This window comes from Tenrec ecaudatus, chromosome 15 (assembly GCF_050624435.1).
Source record: "Tenrec ecaudatus isolate mTenEca1 chromosome 15, mTenEca1.hap1, whole genome shotgun sequence".
Classification (NCBI taxonomy): Eukaryota; Metazoa; Chordata; class Mammalia; order Afrosoricida; family Tenrecidae; genus Tenrec; species Tenrec ecaudatus.
In genome coordinates this window covers 92,784,752-92,810,062 of record NC_134544.1, presented here as the reverse complement: position 1 = coordinate 92,810,062, position 25,311 = coordinate 92,784,752, and positions in this window count along the sequence as shown.

Here is a 25,311-nt window from a genome sequence, read left to right as displayed (position 1 = left end):
ACTTCTGAGGTAATATAGCTCCCACCTGGCTCTTTCTCTGCACAAGACCCTCAGAGTCCAAACCCCTTGCTGTGAGGAAGTGTGGTGAAGAGGCCACATGCAGATGCTGACAATAGTCCCTCTTAAAGTCCCAGCGAACACTAGTGGCCATTGTCAGGTACACCAGTCGGGAAGCTGTGTGAGGTGGCTTCATCATCAGCCATTGCCGGATGGAAACTCCATAGAAGAGTCTGCTAGCTTCGTACTGCCAATCCCCAGAACCATAGGAAATAATGACTGATAAGGAAGATAATAATTGACTGCAATTTTGTTTCACACCAGAAGAAATGCACTGGGGTTATAGCTCTGGAGCCACAGTCCTGACGCAGATGTATTAAATAATTTATTGATTATCTAGTGATTCTTCCTGGTCCTCACCCTTCCCAGCTTCCCTGTGCCCACCCAGTCCAAGCAGCTGCTTCATGACTTATTCTGTAAAACTATGTGCGGGTAAGTCAGAAAGCATTGCTCTAAAACCACAGACACTTTATTAAACAAAAACATCCAAATGTGAAGCTACTGTTTCTAGACATAGCCTCCTTCTTGGTCTACATCCTGGGAGGCAAACTTTTGAGACAGAAGAGCCAACTTTGTCCCTCACAACAATTGAAAGATTCTTTGAGAGAGATAAAAATATATTTTTTTACAAATTCAATCACCATTATCTGAATAATGACTGTCCTTGGAAAGGTTTCCATTTTACTTCAGAGCCACATGCGTGGACCAAGAGTCCCTGATCCCTGCTCTAGAGACTTATGTAATTATTCTCTGAGGTCTTCTCTGCTTATATACACTTCCAGTCACACGACATACCATGACCAACAGGGTCGTTTTGGCATCATTGAAGGACATGGATCACTTGCTTTGGCATGTTCTTTGATCGTACTGTGTCCCTTGTGAAATCTATCCAGATGATCCCTTTCAGATCCCCAAACCAAAACAGTCACCATCACCTTCTGAGCTGCTGTCTCTGTTTTGAATTTCACTGGCAGAGCAGATCCCTTCAGAAGCCACAGTTTTGATTAGAAGCTTTTTTTTTTGGTGGGGGGGGGGGGTCACACACCTAACAAGATTAAAACAAAACAAAGAAACAACAACAAAAACCCTCACTGCCATTGATGCCAATTCATAGCAAACCGATAGGACAGGGTTAGAACTGCCTGTCCTTTGAGATTCTGAGACTAACTTTACAGCAATAGACAGCCCTGTCTTTCTCCTGCGGATTGGTTGGTGGTTTTGAACGGTTGACCTTGCAGATCAAAACTGAATACGTAGCCACTACTCCACTGGGGATCCCTCTAAGACAAGTGTACTAGGGAGCGAACTTACCCATAGCCATCACCTGATGGCAGAGACATGTTTCCATGTGTGTTATTGGAATAAACCTGTGCATGACCAGGATCCCAGGGAGCAATATTCCCTTACTCTTGCACATACACAGCCCTGGCTGCCCTCCATAACTCCCTATCCTCATTGTTCTGGGCTCCCTGTGTCTTCCCAAGATGCCCTCCACAGTGCTGCCATGTGGGCTAACCAGCGAAACCTTTGCACTTCCGCACCCACAGAATCTTTCCATTGCTCAAGTTGGGGGTCTCACAAGCGGATTTACTCTTCACCACCCTCTGTGGCTGAGCTACCCACCTCAACTTCTTCGTGTCCAAGGGCCGTCTTCTCTTCACCAACCACATATCCACGATGTGCCACTTGCAGCACCTGGTCTAGTGGTTCTGGAACCAGACCTTGACTTCACTCTTGGTCCTGCTCAGGAAGCAGGCAAGTCAGGCACTCCTGGCTCACCAGGTGCTTGAGCTGCTCACAGGTCCCCTCCAGCCCAATGAGTTACTACTTGCCATCCGTCTCCAGGATCACCTCCCACTCCCACCCTTATATTTTCTGCGCTAGGTTGGGGTGGATGGTTTTACAACAAACATAATAATAACAAACTAGAGTGATGTTGGACATTAGGAATGAGAATTTGGACTGTAATGCACCATTTGTGGCAACAAACTCATTTTAGCTTTTCTGCCTGTGAAAACACAGAGATTCAATTGGTTTTTTTGTGTGACCTAGTTGATGGTTTATTTCATGCTGGGTACACACAGCAATCATCGGTCACCAATTTATTATAATATGCTGTGATGGAGAGAGACAGTTGACAATTTTAGCCCATGTGTTGAGGCTGTGCACCCAAAAAAATGGATGTCACATATCCAGTGGGCACTCATCTCAGCCATTTGTGGGTGGATGTCAGTCTTATCTATGTCATCTGATAAATTTTGGTTGTCTGTTCTTTGCTGTTCATAACGTTTTCAGTGGATAAGTCCTCAAAAGTGGACAGCCTATTTCTTCTATGTAGCCTGCTCTTAGTCTGGATGTTCTGTTGAAAATGTTCACCTTGGGTGACCCTGCTGCTATTTGAAATACCAATAATACAGCTTCCAGCATCCCACCAATACACAAGCCACTTCAGTATGACAAACTGACAGGTTATGAGTACCGGCTTCTGTCATATTGCTTTGTGCTCACAAACTTCTTGAAGGTTTTAGACATCAGTGGGCCTCAAACTTGAGCAGGCAGCAGAATCACCTAGAGGATTTCTTAAGACAGATTTCTAGACTTTACCTTCAGACTTCTAAATTCAGTCGTTCTGGAGTGAGGCCCTAAAATGCTCTGTTTGTGCTTAACAACTTCCCAGATGATGCTGCAGGTCCACAGATAACACTTTCACTTGCCACCTCTATTCTTCTTCCCCTTCCTTTTCAACCTCTTACAATATGGTTTCCCCCTTCATAATTGTTTCTATGGGGGGGGGGGCAATGCTTTGGGAATATAGTCTAGCCTAATGACACCTGCTCATCCTTTGGCCTCCATTGACCTCTGTGTATCATTAAATGCCAAGGGACCATGCTTTCCTGTTTGCTGCTCCTTTTGCCTTGCTGCAAGTCTTTTCTAGTGCTGTATGCTCCTTAGTACTCACTCACCTTGTTCCTGGCACCACGAGTGTCCAGAGGCTTTGGTAACAAATTGCCACCAGTTCACAAGAGACACTTAGTTCTCTCATAGTTCTGGAGGCTAGAAGTCTGAAGTAAAGGTGTTGGCAGGGCCATGCTTACTACCAAGGCTCTATGGAATTTTTGGTTTCTTTTTGTAGCCTCAGGGAAATCTTAGCTGATGACAGCACAACTCCAATCTTTGCCTCTCTCTTCACTTGACAGTTTTCCATTTGAATCTGTCTGTGGATCTTCTCTTCCCATGAGGGCATCAGTCATACAGGATTTGGGTTCAGTCTAATGACCTCCTTGTATAACTAATTACACATGCAAAAATCCCACTTCCATTTGAGGTCATGTTCACAATGCTTAGCTGAGCTGCAATCCTCGAGGTCATTAGTTTGACACCACCAGATGCACTTTGGGAGAAAAACGGGGCTTTTTTAATCTCGCAAAGAATTACAGTCTTGGAAACCCACCGGGGCAGTTCTACCCTATCTTATAGGGTCTTTATGAGGTGGCATCAACTTGATGACAATGAGTTTTAAGTGGACTGGTTCTTCAACATATTTTTTATGAGGGGAAGAATACAGTTCAATCCATAACACTTCCTCATCTGAAGAGCTGACACTCTTTGGTGTTCTCTTTTTTCTGGTTCCTACTGATGAAGAAGCTCTGCATGAGGTCAAGAAAAAAAATTCAAGTCTCAAGTTGCAATCTTGAAAGATTCTATAAACAAAATAATGAATGATAAAAGAAACATCAAGAGAAGATGGAAAGACTACACAGAGTCACTGTACAAAAAAAGCACTAGTCAACATTTCACCATTTTAGGAAGTAGCATATGAACAAGAACCAATGGTGCTGACACAAGAATTTCAGACTTCACTGAAAGCATTAACCAAGCACAAGGCTCCAGGAATTGATGGAATATCCATAGAAATGTTTCAGCAAGCTGAAAAAGCACTGGAAGCACTCACTCATCAATCCTAGGGAATTTGGAAGAGAGTTACTCAGCCAACTGGCTGGAAGAGATCAATATTTGTCCCCATTCCAAAGCAAGGTGATCCAACAAAATGCTCCAACTATAGAACAATATCTTTGATATTGCACACAAGGAAAATTTTGCTAAAAATCATCCAACAATGGTTGCAGCAGTATATTGACAGGGAACTGCCAGGAGTTCAGGCTGGATTCACAAGAGGATGTGGAACAAGGGATATTATTGGTGATGTCAGATGGATCTTGGTTCAAAGCAGAGAATACCAGGAAGATGTTTACTTGTGATTCATTTACTATGCAAAGGCATTCAATTGTGTGACCCATAATAAACTTTGGATAACTTTAAGGAGAATGGACTTCCAGAACACAATAAAATGTTACAAATTTGTACATGGATCAAGAGGTAGATCTGTTAACAGAGTAAGGACACATTGAATGGCTTAGAGTCAGGAAAGGTGTTAGGGTTGAATCCTCTCACCATACTTTTTCAATCTGTATGCTGAGCAAATCATCAGAGAAGCTAGATTACATGAAGAAGACTGTGGTGTCAGGATTCAAGGGAAGGCTTATTAACAACCTGAGATATACAGATATTCAAAAACTTTGCTTGGTGAAAGGGAGGAGGACTTGAAGCACTTGCTGATGAAGAGCGAGGATTACAGCCTTCAGTATCGGTTACAAATCAATGTAAAGAAGACCCAAATCCTCACCACTGGACCGATAGGTAACACCATGATACATGGAGAAAATATTTTAGTCATCAAGGTCTGTGTCTTACTTGGATGCACAATCAATGTTCACAGAAGCAGCAGTTGAGAGACCAAAAGAAGTATTGCTTTAGGTAAAGCTGCTGCTCAAGACTGCTTTAGATTGAAGAGCAGACCGTGACTTGGGTCAGGCACACCTTAGTCCTCAAAGTCCCAGTCTTCTCCATTGTATCCTATACATGGGAACGTTGGACATGGAATAAGAAAGACCTTAGAAGAATAGAAGCATTTGAGTGTGGTGCTGGGGAGGAATATAGAACGTTAAATGGACTGCTAAAAAGACAAAACGATCTATCTTGGAAGAAGTAAGGTCAAGGTGCCTTACTTTGAGGCACTTACTTAGAGGGAAAGGATGGCAAGACTTCACTTTGGACATATAGTCAGGAGAGGCCAGTCCCTGGAAGAGGACATGTTTGGTAAAGTGGAAGGGCAGTGAAAAAGAGGAAGGCTCCCCTGAGATGGATTGACACTGTAGCTACAACCATGAACTCAGGCATAGGAACAATTGTGAAGGCAGCACAGGACAGTGCAGTGTTTTGTTCTGTTGTGCATTGGGTCGCTTTGGGTCAGAGCTGACATGACCTCAAAATAACAACTGATGAAGATCAAGGATGGCAACCTTCAGTGTGGATTATAACTCAATATAAAGCAAACCAAAATACTCACAACGGGACCAATAGGTAACATCATGATAAATGGGGAAAATATTTAATTTTTCAAGGTTTTCATTTTTCTTGGCTCCACAAATAATACTCATGGAAGCTGCAATCAAGATATGAAATGAAGCATTAGGTTGGATATATTTGCTGCACAAAGTCTCTTTAAAGTTTTGAAAATAAAGATGTTACTTTGAGAGCAAAGGTTCTCCTGGCCCAAGTCATGGCATTTTCAATCATCTCATATGCATGTGAAAGTTGGACATTAGATAAGGAAGATGGAAGAATAAGTGATATATTTGAATTATGGAAAAAGTTTTGAAAGTACCATAGGCTGCCAGAAGAACAAACAGATCTATCTTGGGTAAAGTATACTCAGAATGCTCTTTAGAGGCAAGCATGGCAAGAGTTCGCTCATGAACTTTGGACATATTGTCAGGAGAGGCAAGTCCCTGGAGGACATCACGTTTGGTAAAATAGAGGGGCAGTGAAAAAGAGGAAGGCTCTCAACATGGATTGAGACAGCGGCTGCAATAATTGGCTTAGACATAAGAACAATTGTGAGCATTGTGCAGGACTGGGTTGGGTTTTGTTCTGTTGTACATAGGGTCACAATGTGTCAGAAGTGACTCAACTGCACCTAACAAGAACAACAACTGGCATCTGTCAATGCCTTCCAAATGTATGGCTCTAGCCATAGCCTCTCTCCTGATGTCCAGGCGCACATTTCCCCCAGTCTACTGGGTGTTTCTAGCTGAGTGTCCTCCAGGTATCCATCATGGTCAGCATCATTCTCCCATCTTTCTTGGCTAATGTACTTTGTGTCCCTTAGTCCTTTATGGCTACACAAGTTAGCTACCTCGTCCTCAAATTCAAATGATTATCAGATCCTAACCATAAATGCTTCTCCAATTCCCTTCCTCCTTTCTAGTTCATCCTCACCTGGAACCTTTTGTTTGGACCCACAGTAGCTCTTGCCTGGACCATGACCATGGCTGTCTGAGTGATTTTCTCATCCTTAGATGCATCTCCACTTTTGTGTGCCATTACCAGTTAGATTTCTGACATGGAGATAAGGCTGTATCATTCTTTGGTTTTAAAATGTCAATGACTCTTCATAACTCTGCAGATGCTCTTCTCAGACCCTCTGATGACACCAGGCTGCTTGAACAACTCCTGTGCCATAGAGTACTCAGGGGAGCCCAGAAACAGTGACTGAGGGGTGAGTAGCTACAAGTCTCTAATTCTCTTACTTCCATGGAGACCATGCTTCAGGCGTCTTTTATCCTGTCTCCAGAGTGACCCTGAAGGATTGAGCTAAATTGTCTCTCATAGAACTTGGTAGCACACTTTGACATATTTTGTTTGCCTTATACCTTTTTCTCCCTCCCATTCTAGCTTTTCCTGGTAACACCTAATAAATCATTTCCATAAGAATCATGCTCATAGTTGGCTTCCAGGGACCTTGGTCTAAGGCAAGATTTTATAGGGTAAAATTAAAACTTATTAACTTGGAATTCAAAGCCTTTCAAAATCGGTTCTGAGCAATGTTTTTGGATCTATTATTCCTGTGTCCCATCTGACATGACAGTCACATGTAGAACCTGAATCCCCACATTTCGTGTGCTTCCACACTCCCATGGCTCTGATGAGGCATTGTGCCTGTGGGGAGTGCCAATCCAGTCCCTGCTTGGAGAACCAGCACAAATGCCACGTCTTCTGTGAAGCCTTCAGAAGTCTGTCTTCTGGCTCCACTGTCCATGTTCCCTTTGCCTTCATGTTTTATGCATTTCCGTGATTCAATATTTATTTGGATGAATGGCTCATTAGCCTGCTTCCCACATTCCATTGTGAACTCCCTAAAGGGTGACCACGTTTCCATAATTATTGTATTCTCACTGCCTGGGCGAGTATTTGATCCATAATAAGCACTCAATAAATGTTGAGTAAATGAATTTTATGTAAGGAAGTAGAATTTAACACTTACCATTTGTCGGGCTTTGTTTTAAGTCCTACACATTAAAAAAAAAATTTTAGGGAGGAGAGCAACAGAGGATCATCAGGGGATAGGCCTTCCGCAGGTACCATGTAGGCTCTGCCCCAGGATCCCCTTACTCTGGGATCTCACCCCTTCCCACCTGAACACGGAGACCTCTTAGTGCTGCACTCTGGCCTCTGAACGTGGCCCTAGGAAGTGAGAGAGGTATCCCTGGGAGCAGTGGGGTGAAGGCTCTGGGCCTGGAAGAATGAAAGCTGCCTGGGTGTGGGAGTGGAGGTGGTCCTAGGGAGGGGTGCAATAACTGTGGTCACCCAACAAGAGGAGCATGACTCATCGGCTTTCCAGATAGCAGACAGGCTTGGAAATAGAATAATGAGGCTGAGTGGGGGGGGGGGGGGGCGTATGTACCACTAGAATCCTAGGCTTGGGTTGGGAGGCTAGATGCTTGGACCGGTCCTGGCAGGAGCACAGCAGCACCAGTGGGCCCACCTTGAGCCACTCCCTCTATTTCCCAGGACTGCGCAGGCCCAGAGCGAGGCTGCCCCAAAGTGTGGGGCCTGCGGAGCTGCGTGGTGGCGCACTTCGGTCCCAGGGACCACAAAGCACCAGCCACTGCCTCTTGTGAGGGCTTAATGTTCACGCAGCAGGGCTCCGACTGCTGCATCTGCGTCTGGCAGCCCATGTGCCTCTGCCTCAAGCGATGCAGAAAGGAGTCCAGCTTCACCTGCCTCTCAGAAGGCCTCACTTAGTGAAACCTCTGCCACCTAGAAGCAGAGGCGTGTTTGTGCGGCCTGTGCATCATGCCCTTCAAGGTAGTTCTGGGCTGGCCCCCCAGCAGCCCCAGGCCTCCAGATCCTACAGTGCACCCGACCCAGGGACCACGCAGGAGCCGCCTGAGACCACAGCATGCACCACACAAGGGAAGTCACCTGATGTGCCAGAGCCAAGCTGCAGTGCTTTTCAGCAACCCATCACAGCAGGCTGTGGCTGTTCTTGGCATGGCCAGCCTGCACTTTGAAGTCAGCGGGCGCCCCCTGCCCCCCATCACCTGGGAGCAGCAGAGTGAGCAGCCTGAGAACCTGATCCTGCGCCCGGACCAGATGTAAGGCAACATGGTGGTCACCAGCATCCGGCAGCTTGTACTGTACAATGCGCGGCCCTTGGACTCTGGGCTCTACACTTGCACTGCCCACAATGCAGCGGGCCTGCTGTGCGCAGACTTCCTGCGCTCAATGGTGCAGCAGGGCTTGCCAGACCAGGGCTCCCTGTGCAAGCTCTGGATCCCTTGCCTGCCCCATGCGCTCCGCGCCTGCTACACAGCCCTGCATGGGTCCTGCCACCCTGCGCCTGCTGTGGCATTTTGACCTGCAGCACAGCAACAGTGTCACTTTTGGGCCCGGTGGCTGCGATGAGGGTAAGTCCTGCACAATTATTAACTCCTCCAATTCACCAAATGCTAGTATGAAGCAAGTACTATTGTTATTTGACAGAAGAGGAGGTCAGGGCATGGAGAGGTCAAATGACTAGCCCAAGGTTACAGAGTGAGTCAATAGAAGAGTTAGATTTAGAAGAGTAATCTGATGTCTGAGATCTTCACTCACCACTCTGCTATTCTGGACAAAGACGGTTCTAATAGCAACTGTTGCAAAGGAGGTTCACAGCCTCTTAGGTACTTCTAGGTAGGGGATAAAACTGAGACAAAGAGGGGAAATGGCCGAGTTTCACATTGGGTTATAAACAGCCAAGGTGGCAATCAAACCTTTTTTTTCTGACTCCTAATCTAATACCCTCCTACAAAACAGCAGAGATGGGCCTTGAGAGCATCTCATGATAAATCCTCTTGTTTGAGACTCAATGCCACTAGTTTGGGTACCAGCCTGTAAAAACAGGGCAGATAGTTGTTGTCAGGGAAACCTGGTTCCTCGGTAGAAGTTGCTCCGTGGCTGGTTATGGGTTAATAGTGGTCATGTACATTTTCATGCTCTGTGAGTGTAAATTCCATGACTGATGGTCATAGGTAGAATTGCTTGGACTTTAGATTTGTGAACCTGATGCCCATAAACTACATTTTCATATAGAATACATGTCTGAGAAGCAGGCCTGTTTTAATCTCATGAGTTATCACCCTTCCTTTCTCTAAAACTTGAGCCAGCCTCCGATGAGTGAAGAGGTTGCTGTGGCAAGGGAAAATCCCACCCATTGCTTGGCAGCCTCCAGTTTTGGCTCCCTCGTCAGAGACCTGCATTTATTTACTCTGAAGGGGGAGGATGTTCTAAAGGGTATTTAAGGGTCCTTGCTGCCTCAGAGTGGCAAGAAGAGACGTGATGTTCACATGCAGTTTGGGTCTCTCAGTCATGATTCCCAATAACTGCTGACAGCTGAGTAGTTCAGTATTGGCTCTAGGTACAAAGGATGGTGGTGGTGGTGGCTGTGTGTGTGTATATTCCATTAAATTCAAGTCAGTTTTGCAGATCAAGTCTTTGTAATACTGGATTACTTTGGGGTTGGCCAAGTGGGAGGAAAGAATGTATGCTCCCTGGAATGTTCCAGAAGACTTGAACTAGCCTGTTGGCTAATCCAGTACATAAATAACAAGCAAGCCGGTTGCCAGGAAGTGGTGCTATTTTATAATGGGTGGTAATAGAACAGTAGAGGTTGGCCCAGGTATATTTGAGATATTGAATTTACAGTGGACTATCAAAAATATGAACAATCCATCTTCAAAGAAATACAACCAGAACCCTATTAGGAAACGAAGATGACAAGACTGTGGCTTGCATACTGTGGACAGGTCATCACTAAGGGCCAATGGTAGAAAAAGACATCATGCTTTGCACATTGGGTAAACAAACCAGGGGAGCTCATCCATGAAACCAATGGACACAGTAGATCTCGCAAAGGACTCAAGCACACCAGTGCTCTGAAGATGGTACAGGCATGGTCAATGTTTTGTTCTTTTGTGCATAAGGTCACCATGAGATGGAGCCTACTTCAGGACCATTAACAAGAACCACCTAAGTCCAAAACCAACATCACTGCCAGGGAGTCCATTCTGACTCATAGCCACCCTTTAGGGCAGAGCATAACTACTCCCTGGGATTTCTGCGACTGTGAATTTTTTCAGGAGTAGCCAGGCACATTGTTCTCCAGTGGATGAACTGATGAGTGTGAACCGCTGACCTTACAGTTGCCAGCCCAATGCTTACCCCACTGTCTCACCAGGACTCTGTGTAATAGCAGCAGCAGCCACAGGCACAAACCCTGGCCACTGATGATTTGAAGGGGACAGATAATGGGTCTGGAACTAGGTGTGATCTAAATAGAGCTAGGACAGACACATGTAGTCTGGGGCTCACAGTGCTTCGTGGATTTGGTTAGACGCTATGGGATGCGATACCACAAGGCAGAGGAGGCTCAGGCCAGGGTAGAAAGAAGTTGCTTCATCCTACTAAGATTGAGAGGTTGATTTTGGGCAAATCAAGCTGAGGCTCTAGACATCCGCCTTAATCTCTGTTCAGATGTAGCATTGTAACTCATCAGCTGTGGGAGAGAGTTTCCAGTACACTGACAGCTTTCCACCTCCATTGCCTGAGGCTCTCTGCTTCTCTGCCATGGGCAGGCTCAGTCAAGCACAGGGGCAACCTAGTGCAACCCAGAAATGCAGAGGCGTGAATGCCCCAAGGGCAATGCTCAGCCCCAGTTCCTCTCTCCTCCTGTGGCCTGATGCTAAGAAAAGTTCCTTGGTTGCTGGGAAGCCCCCTAGGGGATTGAGTCCTAGTGACTCCCTCTTATTGGTTTCTCTCCCTTCCTGGTCTCACCGTGCTGCTCTTGCACTGTGTTTTCCAGGCCCACTTCTCAATCAAACCACCTGTGCCCAAGCGCTTCCTCATTTTGGCATCAGGAGATGCCTATACTGCTAGAGAATGAGGACTGGTTTTTTTCAATGATACTAAAAGAGCCCTCTGTGGTCCTGCCTGCCAGGTTCTTTACATGAAAATATAGAATTCCCAGTTAAATTAGAATTTCAGGTAAACAATAGAAAGACTTTTATTATATGTCATATTTGGTATAACTATGTGTGAATGTGTGTACTAAGAAAATTTCATTATTTATTTTGGATTCAGTTTTAACTGGGCAGCCTGAGTTTTACCTGACAGCCTTACACATGAACCATGGTTGCAAATAAGTCTGAATTAATTGGGAAACTGAGAATAGTGACAGAAGCAAAACCACACTTACTGCCTTAGAGTCAACTCTGATTCATAGTGACCCTGCAGGACAGAGTAGGAAACCCCAACGGGGTTTCCAAGGCTGTGGATCTTAATGGGAGCAGACAGCTTCAACTTTGTCCTAGGGAGTGGGCTGGTGGGTTTCTAGCACCAAACTTGCAGTTAGCATCCAGATGCTTAAAAGTCTGCACCACTATGGTTTCTGCTAGAGTTTTAAAGCCATTCACTGCTATTAAATCTGTTCTGATATATAGTGATCAAGTGGACAGAGTAGAACTGATCCCTGGGGTTCCTGAGGCTGTAAATCTTTACAGGAGTGGAAAGCCTCATCTTGGTCCTGGTGGTTTCAAACTGCTGACCATGCAGTTAGCAGGCACAAAACACTACGCCCCCAGCGCTCCTCAGTGTGAGGGCTCAACTAAAAAATTACTGCTATCAATTCAGTTCTGATGTTAGTGTCCCTATGGGACAAAGTAGAGCTGCCCCTATGGGTTTCTGAGATTTCAGATCTTTATGGAAATAGGAAGCCTCCTCTTTCTCCCAAGAAGCAGCTGGTGGTTTCAAACTGTTCACCTTACAGTTAGCAGCCCAACGTGTTATCCACTTACACATGGCTGCCGTGTGAGGACTCAAAACCAAAGTCACTGTCATCGTGTCCATGTCGACTCCTAGTTACCTCTAGGATAGAGGAGAACTGCTCCTGTGGGGTGCTGAGACTGTAACTCCATGGGAGTAGACAGCCACAACCTTCTCCCAGGTGAGGACTGGTGGAGGAGAAATATTCCCTAAGGAGGTTAACGGAAGGGTGACTAGAATCTGTCTCCTGAGGAGCAAGCCCTACTGGCCACATAGGCAATGCTCATAAAATTATTTCCTAGGTGATAGCAACAGCAGGAACATAGTTGGTGGGACCATCTATGTAGACTAGAGCCTGCATAGGGTCACAGAACTAACAGCTGAAAAGAGAAAGCTTGAGTCACATTCCTTTCCATTGGCTTCCATCCACATGGGAACAGTGAATCATGCTGCAGGAGTGAGCAAAGACCTATGGGTGAGGTGAGGGTTAGCTACCTGGCACCTGGTCACATCTCCAGGCAGACAACAGCGGCCCTGTTGGTTCAAGCCTAGCAGTTGCCTCAATGTTGACCGAGACATCTGAGAAGGGTGAATCAAGGCTGCATGTAGACTTGCTGCCTAACCCAGCTGGAAGTGCATCTCCAAAACACTCACAGCCATCGAGTTGGGGTGACTCATAGTGACACCATGGGACAGGGAAGAACTGCCACTGTGGATGTTTTGGGGGCTAGAACTCTTTTCTGGGCATAGCAGACCTCTTCTTTCTCCCAAGAGGGGCTAATGGTTATGAATTTTTGACCATTTGGTTAGCAGCCCCATGTGAAACCCATTCCACCTCCAGGCTCCTGAAGAGTATTACAAGTAGGGAAAAACAAAGTGGCAATCTAGCTGACACCCACTCATGGTGACTCTATGTCTGTCATAGAATTATGCTCCATAGGTTTCCCAGGGCTGAGAGTTTGGAAGTAGAACACCAGGCCTTTCTTCTAAGGCACCTCTGGGTGCATTCAAATAACCAGACTTTGGTTAGCAGCCAAGCCCCGTAACCTTTAATAATCTATAAGCGTGATTAGTTTATTGAATAACTAACCACAAACTGGATGAGGTGAGAGAACTATCAACCCCATTTTACAGACAAGGAAACAGAGGTACACTAAGACACCGCTTGAGGTGGAAGAGCCATCATGCAGACCCAGGAAGTGTGATATCTAGGCAGTGAGCCCTCCTACTCAGGCATAATCAACGACTCCTCAGAACTGTTTCTGAAATCAGGATACATTGTATGTAAAGACCCCACACAGGATCAGTGTCTAGACCAGAGTCTGAAGGGAACTATATATTAAAGATATTTGCTTGTGTTTTCATCACTTTTATCCCTATCTTTCTTCTCCTACACCCTGAATTCTGTCCCAGGAGGGATGGCAACTACAGTGACCAGACTGTTCTATCTGACTTCTCCAGTAGGATACATGTACCATCTGAATAGACCCTTCAATCCGGATGTCCCTCTCACTCCCATAGACACAACTGCAGCCAGCCCGACTCCAAACCTGCAGACTAAGAGTTTTTCACAAGTCTAGAAGGAGCTGTCAATCCCTGTCCTGTCCCGTGGGAACTTCAACGTGGATCCTGGAGGAGAGAGTGGAAATTGGGGGGTGAGGGGGTATAAGAGGCATGGAGAATGAAGACAAGACAGTATCCTGATCAAGTCTTGTTTTAATGAACAAAGAGTTACAGCTTATATCAGCCAGCAAGAGGGGAAGCATCCGCTGCACATGCAAATTAGGCTACTTTGGCAACAGGCCAATCAGGGAGTTTAGGGGAGCGCACCCTGCCCGTGAGTCAGTAAGGGCTTACAGTCTTCAATTAGGTATGCCACGGAGTGGCATGTTTATGCAAATCAGGCGTGGGCGAGGACAATCTTTTACCCAATCAAGGGGAGGCTGGGGTAGAAGAATACCCAGAGCTCAGGCTAATGAATTCCAAGTAATGGCCGGGCCTCATGGCTCCAGACAAATCCCCTGAAAAACTAGCCTTTAGAAGAGGAGACATAGAATCAAAAGCTCCAGGTGAGAGTAAATCAGACAACGGAGACAAAGAGAAAACACTAGAGCTTCTCAAAGTGGTTCACCCTGGTTTCCTCGTGGCCAGCATTAAGTCACATTGGCCCAAATCAGTGTCTCCACCCAAATCTGAAGTTCCCAGTACCCTGTGTCCTGCAGTCCCTGTCTTTTACCCAGCAACCCTGCTGATTCTACTTTATAGCCACCTTTTCCTTTGTTCAGTTTTTAAAATTTTCTTTCTTATTAAATGATGTGGTCTATGGAAATTTAAAAAAATTTAGGCCATTATAAACTTATTTCCCTTAAAAAAAAAAGTAAGGCCAGCATTCAAGTAAATGTCTGGATAGTCTGAGTAGAAAATTATAGTGCCCAGCTCAAAGATGGCAGCCAAGCACTTGCTGCATTGAATGTGTGTCGCTCTCCACAGTGTTTGAAGTAAATTGGTGTCATGAAACAGGTTCCTGAAAGGTTCCCAAATCTCTAATTCCAGGATTTAAACCATATCTGCCCCCATTCCATTTAGTCTTCCAGATCATCAAAGCTTTAAAATAAAAAGTCTATTTCACATTCTTTTCATCAACCCACAACTGAACTGGCTCATATCAGTTCAAAGACCCAGAAAACACAATCCCTGATTTGTGCTGTATTCAAGTTATGATGAGCTGCTTTATGACCATCTGCTTTTCTTTCTTTTTTTTTAATAAATCATTTTATTGGGGCTCGTACAACTCTTATCACAGTCAATACATACATCAATTGAGTAAATCACCCCTATACATTCGCTACCCTCATTATTCTCAAAATTCGCCTTCCACCTGGGTTCCTGAAATCAGCGCATCTTCCTTTTTTCCCTCCCCCTTGAACCCTTAATAGTTTATAAATTATTATTTTACACTGCCCAGCATCTCCCCTCACCCACCTTCTCATTGCCCATCCCCCAGTAAGGAGGTTACACGCAGATCCCTGAGATCGGTTCTCCCCTTCTACACCCCCTTCCCTCCCGGTGTTGCCACTCTTACCACTGGTCCTAAGGGGATCAATCGTCCTAGATTCCCTGTGTTTCCAGATCCCTACTGCACCGCTGTACATCCTCTGGTCTAACAACGTCCGCAAGGCAGAATTGGGATTCTATAGCACATATCCCTGATGTTCTAGCTGTAAGTTTATATGCAATTTTTTCAACCCCCACAGGCTAATAAAGGTCAGATGTGTAAATAGGATAATAAAAAGCAAGAATAATGAGGTATTTGACTTCTGTCAGGACTGGTTCATGACAGAATCATCAGAATGGGACCGGTCATAACTCAGGAACTGAGTACCTGTCATCCAAACTGGTTGCTGTGGGGTTGATTCCAAGTCACGGATCTACCCTGTGTGCAGAGCCAAACTGAACCATGTTAGGTAGGGGCTTCAAGGCTGTGTGAGCGTTCAGAAGCAGGCCACCAGGTCTGTTTTCTGAGGCACCACCATATGGGTTCAGAAGTACATTTTATTTAGGAATTGAGCTCTTAACTGTTTGTGCCACCCAGGGATGCCATGGGAGGAAATTGCTTTTGTGTATTTAGTATCCTTCCCAAACTGACAAGGGTGCTAACTTGTGTCCTGGCTTTTCTTATAGTAGTTGTGCATTCTAGGTACAATAGAGAAATAAATCCACAGAAACTCATATGTATAAAAGAGAGTTATAGATAGAGGGTAAGTGCACATCAAGAAAACATCCCAACCCAGTGCTGCCCAAGCCCACAAGTCCAACATTAGCCCGTATGTCCCACACCAATATACAAAGTCCTCCTCCATCTTACCAAACACACGCAGTGATGCTGGCTGCAGAAGAAAAGCTGAATCAGTGAGCACGTAAGCATATCAGCGCTGGGAGGGGTCTCCAGGAGGATTCTCCAGCACCCAGGGCTGCATCAGGTAGGCCCATGTGGCTTCTCTTCAGGAATGTCTCGCAGTAAGTGAGCCTTGCCAGTTGAGGTAAAGAACTGCTAAGGCACACTGGTCTGACCATCAGAGAACAAGAGACCAGAGAACAAGAAAGGCGAGACTTACTGAGGCATTTATCTCCCTGCCCTTCAATTAACCCCACATGTGTTTTTTGGCCAGAATAGTTAATAAATCTTAACTATCACAGCAGGTAAAGTAGGGCCCACCTCACATTGCCTCTGTATTTAAAACTAGTCAGAGTGAAGCCTTGACACTGGAACATTTTTCCGTACGCGTCGTCTAGTCTTTGCATTTGCCTTAACTGCCCAGAATGTCACTAACTGGGAAGGGATGGGCAAAGACCAGGGTGGGCCTCTCAGGAGCATATGCTTGGGCACCCTACCCTTGGTCCCACAGTGTTTTCAGGTTGACTATCAACTGGAACTAACTGCAGTCCTTCTTCAATTACATTCTAGAAATAGGAAGTGGCCACTCTTCTAGTGTAATGTACACAAAGGAATTTAACCCTCCCCACTTGTGCCCCAGCCAAACCAAGAACCCTGGCCACCAATCTTCCACCACCGGATAACATGACAGCCAAAATCTCAGACTCCTGCCATTGAGTTGATTCCAGCTCATAATGACTCTATAGGACAAAGTAGAACTGCCCATGTGGGTTTCTGGGGTTGCTCTTTACTGGAATAGAAAGGCACCTTTTCTCCCCTGGAGCAGCTGGTGGCTTACAACCAGTGTGTAACCACTCAGCCACGAGGGCTCCATCTCCTTGTGCAGGAGAACTCAGTGATGTATGGTCTACACCAGTGCTGCTCTAAGGGTGGTACATGGACTGATGAATAACTGTGAAATGTTTATTATCTGTCCATTTTCAGCTAGGTACACAAAGGAAGGCCAGAGGCCATGTCACTGGTATTTCCAATGTGTGAGTGTGTGAGATGGGTGTGTGCCCGCACAATTGCGTGCCCGAAAAGGATAGTTGCATTATGCACCAGCAGAGCCTAACACAGGGACACACTGGCTGTGGTGGTTTACCAAAACACAGCCAAAACCTATGTCCAGATAGACGTGCTGATACTAGAAAATGAGAAGCAACAGTGGGATGAAACAACAAGTCAAGCTACTCAGCAGGACACCCACGCTGACAAAAGTTCCTATGGACCCTCCCCAAGTGAGAAATGATTGGAGTTGCTCACCAGATATCGGTTGACCACAGGCCCTGCCCTTGCTTGCAAGATAACCTGATCTTCATTGCAAGTCGCTGAAGCCCCCGTGGTGGTTGGAGTCCACTAAAGTAAAGCTACCTATTTTGAGGCAACTCATGCCTTGGTACAGAAAGACCACTGGGAGTTTGATTTATGGGAACTTAGTGGAAAACAGAACAATAAATGAAAGCCCTAGAGGAACACCTTAAGAAGGAACAGAAAGAAGAGCCAAAATCTGTCAAGTAATTTTGGTGTTTGATAATGAAATGAATTAATGCTTTATTGATTTCATAGTTCGAACAATATGCCCTAGTGTGATAAAGTGTGTTCAGTTATTGTTAGAATGTTTATGTTTATCAAACTTGTGTTTGAGACAGTTTTTGTTTCAAGATGTACCAATTTTTAACCAGGAATCCTGATGTGCATCTGATGGAGAGTAAATAAATGTGATTATGTAACTTGTCATGGTCTTGAGAATTTCCTCCTGTATGAACTCAAGTCGTAAGATTTTAGCTAGGAAAAGAATATACAAGTTGAAGTTTTGCATGAATAAAATTGGAACTGTCACCTGCAACCTTTGAGTTGTGTGGTTTCTCTCTCTCACTCGCCAACGCCGTGACCCACCTTGAGGGAACCGTGGACATTGCTGCAGCTGGACTGCGGCATCAGTCCCATTCTGAGTGCCCTCCAACCCGAGGGGTCCATCTTCCCTCACTGTTTCCCACAATGTTTGCTCCAATGCACGAGGCTCTCAGTATTACACCATAATTTGGTCTAAGCTGAAGCAGATCAGGACACTGCACGTGCTTCCCTGAATGTTTCAGGTCAGCAGCAGAAGGTGACATACCTTAACCACAAAATCTAAAAAACGTTTTTCTAATCTTTAGTAGATTACTTTTGCTCCTCTCGCTCTTAACATAATTTGAAGCATATTTACATACGTACATTTACCAGAAGTCTGTCCCATTATTTGTTACTCCCAACGTTTCACCACTTGCCCTTAATTTTCACTGTAAACTTTCACGGCCTGTCTGTCACGGGGTCCTCAGCTTTCAAAGCTCCCATGTTGGGCGCCAAAAGTGCGGGTGATTAGTCCAGCTTATCCCCCATCAAGCTGCGTGTGAAATGAGGCGTGCGGGTGAAAGAAAGAAAGATAGAGCCATATACAAAGCATGGGATTGGGAGGACAACAGTCTGATGGACTAAAATATGTTCAGAGCTTGGTTTTTACACTCTTCTTAAAAGGGAATGGTTACAAAACAAACATCAGAGAACTTGCTTTAAAAAACATGCCTAACCTCTAATCTATGCAAATGTTACTTAGCGAGTCACGCTTTCTAAACATTTGTATAATAAGAGCACTATATTCAAGGATAAGCGCAAGGACATGCAAGGTTCAAAAGGATCTTAAGAGGTCGTAAATAACTGAGTTATCTCACACTGCTTTTAGCTGCCAGGTCAGAAAGGAATTAGGTATCTCACAATGCTTTTAGTTACAAGGTAAACAGAGGCACAGGGGACTAGTCACACACCAAGAAACACCTGGGCCAGCTTATGGCCTACTACAACCACATCCCCTCCATGCCCTCACTCTCACAAACACGTTGACCAATTATGAACTAAACAGTAGCTAGGAACACCTCAGCCTGAGGACTGCAAACATTGGGAATTCCCCCAAAACATTCTCACTTGGAGGTACTGGGTGTGTTAAGGATTGATCCTCCTTCCCTGCTGGTGGTTTGATGCCCAATAAGCTGAGTGTATTCTGCTGTGCTCTCGCGACCCACTGACTCCTCTGTGTTGCCCATTCACCCACTGGCTTTCACTAAAAGCTCATTGGATTTATTGTGTTGTGGCTCATTGGACTGTCTTTGAAATCAACTGGGTAAACTCTTCCCAAGGATCTGTCCATCTGTCCATCTGCCTCTCTGCCTGTGTTTCGGCCTGTCTGTTGAAGATTCTCAGTCACTAGCTAGGCCACTCAAATGGGAATCAATTAATTGGTGGAGTTGAGAACAAAGGGACAGAATTTCCAGGAACCTGATCATGATTGGCTGTGATGGGTTCCCCTCCAACAATCACAGTTTTCAGTGGGACCAGAGTAGCAGGCAGGGGTCAGATCACCGTGATTGGAACACATAGAGAGTTGGGGCACATATGCCAAAGAGCTTACAATGTGGCACCAAAAATCTGACTGACCCAAACAGTCAGCAGATAACCCAGGCACACCGTCTTTGTGTGTGCGTGCGTGTGTGTGTGTGTGTGTGTGTGTGAGTGATAGCTCTTGCTTGAGGAGTGATATCAATTTCCATTGAGGACAGGCACACCACCCAGCCATGCCACTGTGGATTATACCACATGAGTTCTCCGTGTCCTGCCTAACACCGACCCCCCACAAGCCATCTCTTGCGTCCCGCACAAACACTCAAATTCTTACACACATTTTTGGGTTTGTTTGTTTGTTGGGGATGGGGAAAAAGATCAGGTGTTTTGCTTGTTTGTACTTTTTAAAAACCGTTTAAATTTGCATTTTAGCCACATGTCATACCATCAATACCGCCATGCTATTGTCATCCTTAAATTCTAGAACATTTTTTCTTCCCTTTAACTGTGATTGATGATGAAGGTGATGGTGATTATGATGATTATTTTCCAATCGTGGCAAAACTTGACTAGACACAGCAGAACATTCTGCAATCAAAACGTTCTCTTCTGTGTTTCTTTGACAAACTTTTGAGACGGAAGAGCCGATCTGCTAACTCCCTATTCCCTAAATACAGTTTTAAAAGAACTCAAGAGTCAGATGTGTGTCTATTTTTACAGACAGAAGAAATCACCAATCTCAGGGAATCTCCTTTCAGATGGATTTCCTGGAATCCAAGATAGATAATTCCTTCAGGACCAGTGAGGATACCAGAAAGGTAGAGGAAGGGTGAGGTGGAAAACGGGAACCAATTTAAAAATATCTACATATAATCTCCTTTCTGGGGAGATGGAGAAGAAAAAGAGTGTGAAAGGAGACATTGACAATGTAAGTTATAACAAAATACTAATAAGTTTTAAATATCAAGGGTTCATGAGGTAGGGGGAGCTGGGAGGAAGGGGGAAAGTGAGGATCTGATTGATAGGGCTCAAGCAGAAAGCAAATGTTTTGAGAATGATAATGGCAACACATATACATATGTGCTTGATACAATGGATGGATGGATGAGTTGATGGATGGATGGATGGATGGATGGAAGAATAGATGCGTGGATGGAATTTGATAAGAGTTGTGTGAGCCTCCAATAAAAGGATTTAAAAAAGAGATGGCTTTCCTTTGGACGTGTACATGCTCTTATCCGTAGGCATCTTCCAAGTCTCCTGTCATTTTTCTGTTCACTTCCCTGGGCTCAAGGGACTTTTGTGTGAGGCGTGACTTCCTGGGACCTTGCCTGCCCTGCCACCTTGCTGAAGTTTATCAGCATTTGTTTTTCATTCCCTTTTCTTTATTGAAACCCACATCCATTTTGTTTGTGATTGTGTTATGTTGTTAAGCTCCCTGGCGGTAACTCGAGGACGCATCAGGGTAAATGTTAACTGTCAGAAGAAGTAATCCGGATCCACACTCAGGATTACTTAATTGCTCCCTGGTCCAGCGGTTTTCTCTTCGTGCACTGTTGCTGTACGGAAGCAGAATTGGGTGGGACATCCAAAACACACACACACACACACACACACACACACACAGACATTGATGAGGGTAACATTTGAGGATTACATTATTTCAAATCAAATCACCACTGGCCTGAACTAGATCAGTCTCCAGGGCTCTTCCTTGCCTTTTACTGTCATTTGGCAAAGTTTTTGCTGGAGACTTTTGGCCCATGGCATCAAAAAAGCCTCACTTTAGCACAAATGATGTTTTAAACCAGATAAATGTGCACCACAACCCCTGCTGCGTGCACAACCACCACCCCCTACACACACCCCAACCTGTTTTGAAATAAACATTGGCTTGAAACACTTCATTCTGAGGACTACACACAGTGGGAATTTCCCCAGTATGTTCCCACGTTGAGAAACTGCTTGTGTCAAGGATTTATGATCATTTCCTGCTAGCCGTTTGATGCCTAATAAGCTGAGCGTGTTCTGCTGTGCTCTTATGACCCACTGACTCTTCCAGTTCACCCATTCACCCAATGGCTTTCACTAAAATCTCACTTGATTGATTGTGGTGTGACTCTTTGGACTGTCTGTGAAACCAACCACGTACAACTCTTCCGAAGGAGGTGTCTGTCTGCCTGCATGTTGGAGAATTCTCACTCACTAGCTAGGCCAGTCAAATGGAAATCAATGGATCGGCAGAGAGACAGCAAAGTCAGAGAATTGCCACCAAACTGATCGTGACTGGCGGAGGCAGGTTTCCACTCAAGAGATGACAGTTGCGGATGAGATCAGAGAAGTGGGCACCGGTCTGACCAATGTGAGTGGAACACCAAGAGAGATGGGATCCATGCACAGAAGAGCTTCCAAGGTAGCTCCAGAACACTCTGTCTGTCCCAAGCAGTCTAGAGATAATGCATGACCCCTCTGTGTGTGTGTATGTATGTGTGTGTGTGTGTGTGTGTGTGTGTGTGAGAGAGAGAAAGAGAGAGAGAGAGAGAGAGAGAGAGAGAGAGAGAGAGAGAGAGAGAGAGAGAGAGAGAGACTGCCATCTATCTAGGCAAAGCATTAGACCTTTGCCAATCTACCCCCTTATCCAGTCGTCAGAGCCAAAGAGGCAAATCCACTGAAAACTGCATGTTGGTTTTCCACCGTCCACACATTGCTCAGAATGGAAGCTCAAATGGAATCCATTCATTCACACGGAGACTCAAGCATAGATCTGGGGTTTTCACAGTCACCAGAGTGTGAAGCACAACCTTCAAGACCGTGTGTGTGATCCAACTGTCAGAGTTCATCCGTTAAGTAGTCTGGGAGGCTGGGGCTCACCTGGAGGGGAATTTCACTTTCCTGGTTTGGAGGTGTATCCCAGTCACAGTCTACGAAGTCAATGTCGATCCCCACCGTGTCCCAACAAACAATACCACACCACCACCACGCACCATAACAAAGCCAGGCTTAAGGCACTTCACAGCACAAGGTTGCTACGCTACTACATGAAATCCCAGGGCAACTGCTTGATGGCTACATGCCTGAGTGTGGTCAGCTATCAAAAGCATTCAGACCAATTTCCTGCCCCACCCTAAGTAGGCTCCACACCCTTTCAATCAGGCACATAGATTAAGCCCTGTACAAGAATTCAAAGACAACTAAGGTCAAGCCAGCTCAGAGACCAAGCTTAGGTTGTCATCTGGACTCTAGGGGTGGGCTTTCCTGTCACACGTGTGCAGCAAGAGATACATGATGTTCTCTGAACTTGAGGCTCTTGAGAGTGAAGGGATGGCCTTTAGCCTGTTAATCAGCTTGCAGCTCGATGACCTCAATTGGTGGGGCCGGGGACATGAAGAAGCTCAGTGGACACCTGACCAAGTCTATGTAGGGTTTTACTCTCTTGGGGGGAGGAAATTACAAATGATCTCCAAGGGGTCCTAAAGGGCTTCTTTGGTCCCTTTGGGTCTTTGCAAATGTATTCCACGGTTTATGAATGGTTTTGGGGGGGTTTCAGATGTTGTATGTACTCTATGTATAAATGATCTATGATGTATAAATTATAAACATATTATACATTAATCGTTTACATAGAATCACTTATATAATATATAAATATACATAGATATCTACTCCTTCAGGTGCCTTTTTTAGGGTATCATTGTGTTGCTGCTGTTTCTTACTGATTTCAGTGTGTTTATTATTTTCCTGGTTGTGGGGCATTAAAGGTGGTTTTAAATACGTTTCGTGTTTTCTTTAATTTTTTTTAAGCGTATAAGGTATGATTGGTGCTTTTCAGAGGGTTTTAGTGAGTCTTCCGGGCCTTCGGGGCGTTTTACAAGTCTCTTAGGTACTCCTGATAGAGCTCCTCGCTGATGGGGAATTGCAGTGTTGGCTCCCATTGCAGGCCTGCTTCCTGCTGATTCACCAATGGCTGGGCATTCTGCTGAATTTCCAGGTCGTCGAGGAGTTGGTCCAAGAAGCTGGTGCCTTGTGGAGAGGCTTGGGCAAGCAGTGGAGAGTTTTCCTGCAGCAGTGTGGCCTGCTGGTTGTGCAGGTGTGTCTCCCCAGTCAGCTGCCGCTGGGCACTCACGCTCAGGGCCAGGCCAGGCCCCCTTCCCACTGGGGCTGGTGTGTGTGCAGGAGCCGGGCTCTGCCAGAACAGGTTTGGATGCTCCCACAACGAAGTGTCTTTCCACTGCGCAGCGTCCGAAAGAATGTCGTGTTGTTTGGGACCTTGGTTTCCGCAGCTGGAAAGGTCCAAGTAGTGTGTCCTTGTCTCCGGAGGCCTTGCCGCTTGGGTGAACTCCTGTGGCATTTGCCCCTGATGGGGCACCGGGCCCACAGAGGCTTGGCCTCCCATGACGCAAGCTAACGGATTGCTGTCTCCATCACCTCGGCCGCCGCCCTCGAAGCCCAGGGAGGGCGGTCTCTGGGCATCTAGGGGTGTGCTTTGCTCCAGTGGCTGCAGAAGCGGACATGGGAAGACCCGGCTGGAGCTGCATCGCTGGAGCCCGCGGTGATCCAGCCGCACCCTGGTGTGCGGTGGGTGTCAGGGCCTTCTGTTCTGGAACCACGTGTCAATCCGCGCTTCCGGAAGGCCTGTGTGGCGTGCCAGCTCTTGCCTGTCTTTCACGCCAGGGAATGCCTGCTTCTGGAATGCTTGCACCAGGTGGGCTCTTTGATCTTTGCTGATGACAGTCCTCTTGCGTCTGTCTGCCTTCAGCGCTTTGGCTGCAGAAGTGGTGCGAGGCGGCACGGAGCGCAGTCGGCTCCTCCTGAGCTGTCGACTTCTGCGATTTTTGAACCACAGGAAGATTCTGTCCTCGGCCACGTCGAAGGCTCTGGCAAGTTCTTCTCTGGCCGTGAAGCCTGGATACGGGTCTCGAGCAAATGAGGCTTCTAAGATGTCAGATTGAGAAGCGGTCCAGACAGTCCTCTTTCTTCGGTCTTGGGTACGCTGAGAACGGGCAGGAGGGCCTTTCGACGCCATGCTGCGGATGGAGGAGCAGTTCTGGGGGAGAAGAGAGGGCTGTGGGCTCCGACAGGCCAGCGGAACTTGAGCTCTTCAGAGGAGAGTACCAGCCGCCGCTCTTACATAGCTTTCCCTTCGAGCACCTGATTTGATATACAAGATGTGATTGGCGACAGGAATGAACACAGCCAATAGGGATGAGGCACGTGTTTGCAACTGTCTGGAGAGCGCCATAGAGCATTCACCTCCTCCTCCTTCTGCATAGTTCTGGTTTCTGGTTTCATTTCTCAAAGATATCCCTTTTATTTAAAAATGTATCCCTTTTATTTTTAAATTAAAACTGTTTAAGTTTCGAAGTAATATTTAAAAACCCGGGGGACTGCGCCTTTCCGATGCGCACAAAGTGACCGTGTGAGTGTGCGTGCCTTTGTGTGGCGCTGGGTGTGTGCTTGCGCGCACATACGTGCCCGAAAAGGATAGTTGCATCATGCACCTGCAGGGCCTGACCCAGGGACACACTGGCTGAGGTGGTTTACCAAAACACAGCCAAAACCTATGTTCGGATGGACGTGCTGATAGTACAAACTGAGAAGCAACAGCGGAATGAGACGACAAGTCCAGCTAGTCAGCAGGACACCCAGGCTGACGAAAGTTCCCAAGGACCCTCCCCAAGTGAGAAATGATTGGAATTGCTCACGAGATGTCAGTTGCCCACGGGCCCTACACTTGCTTGCAA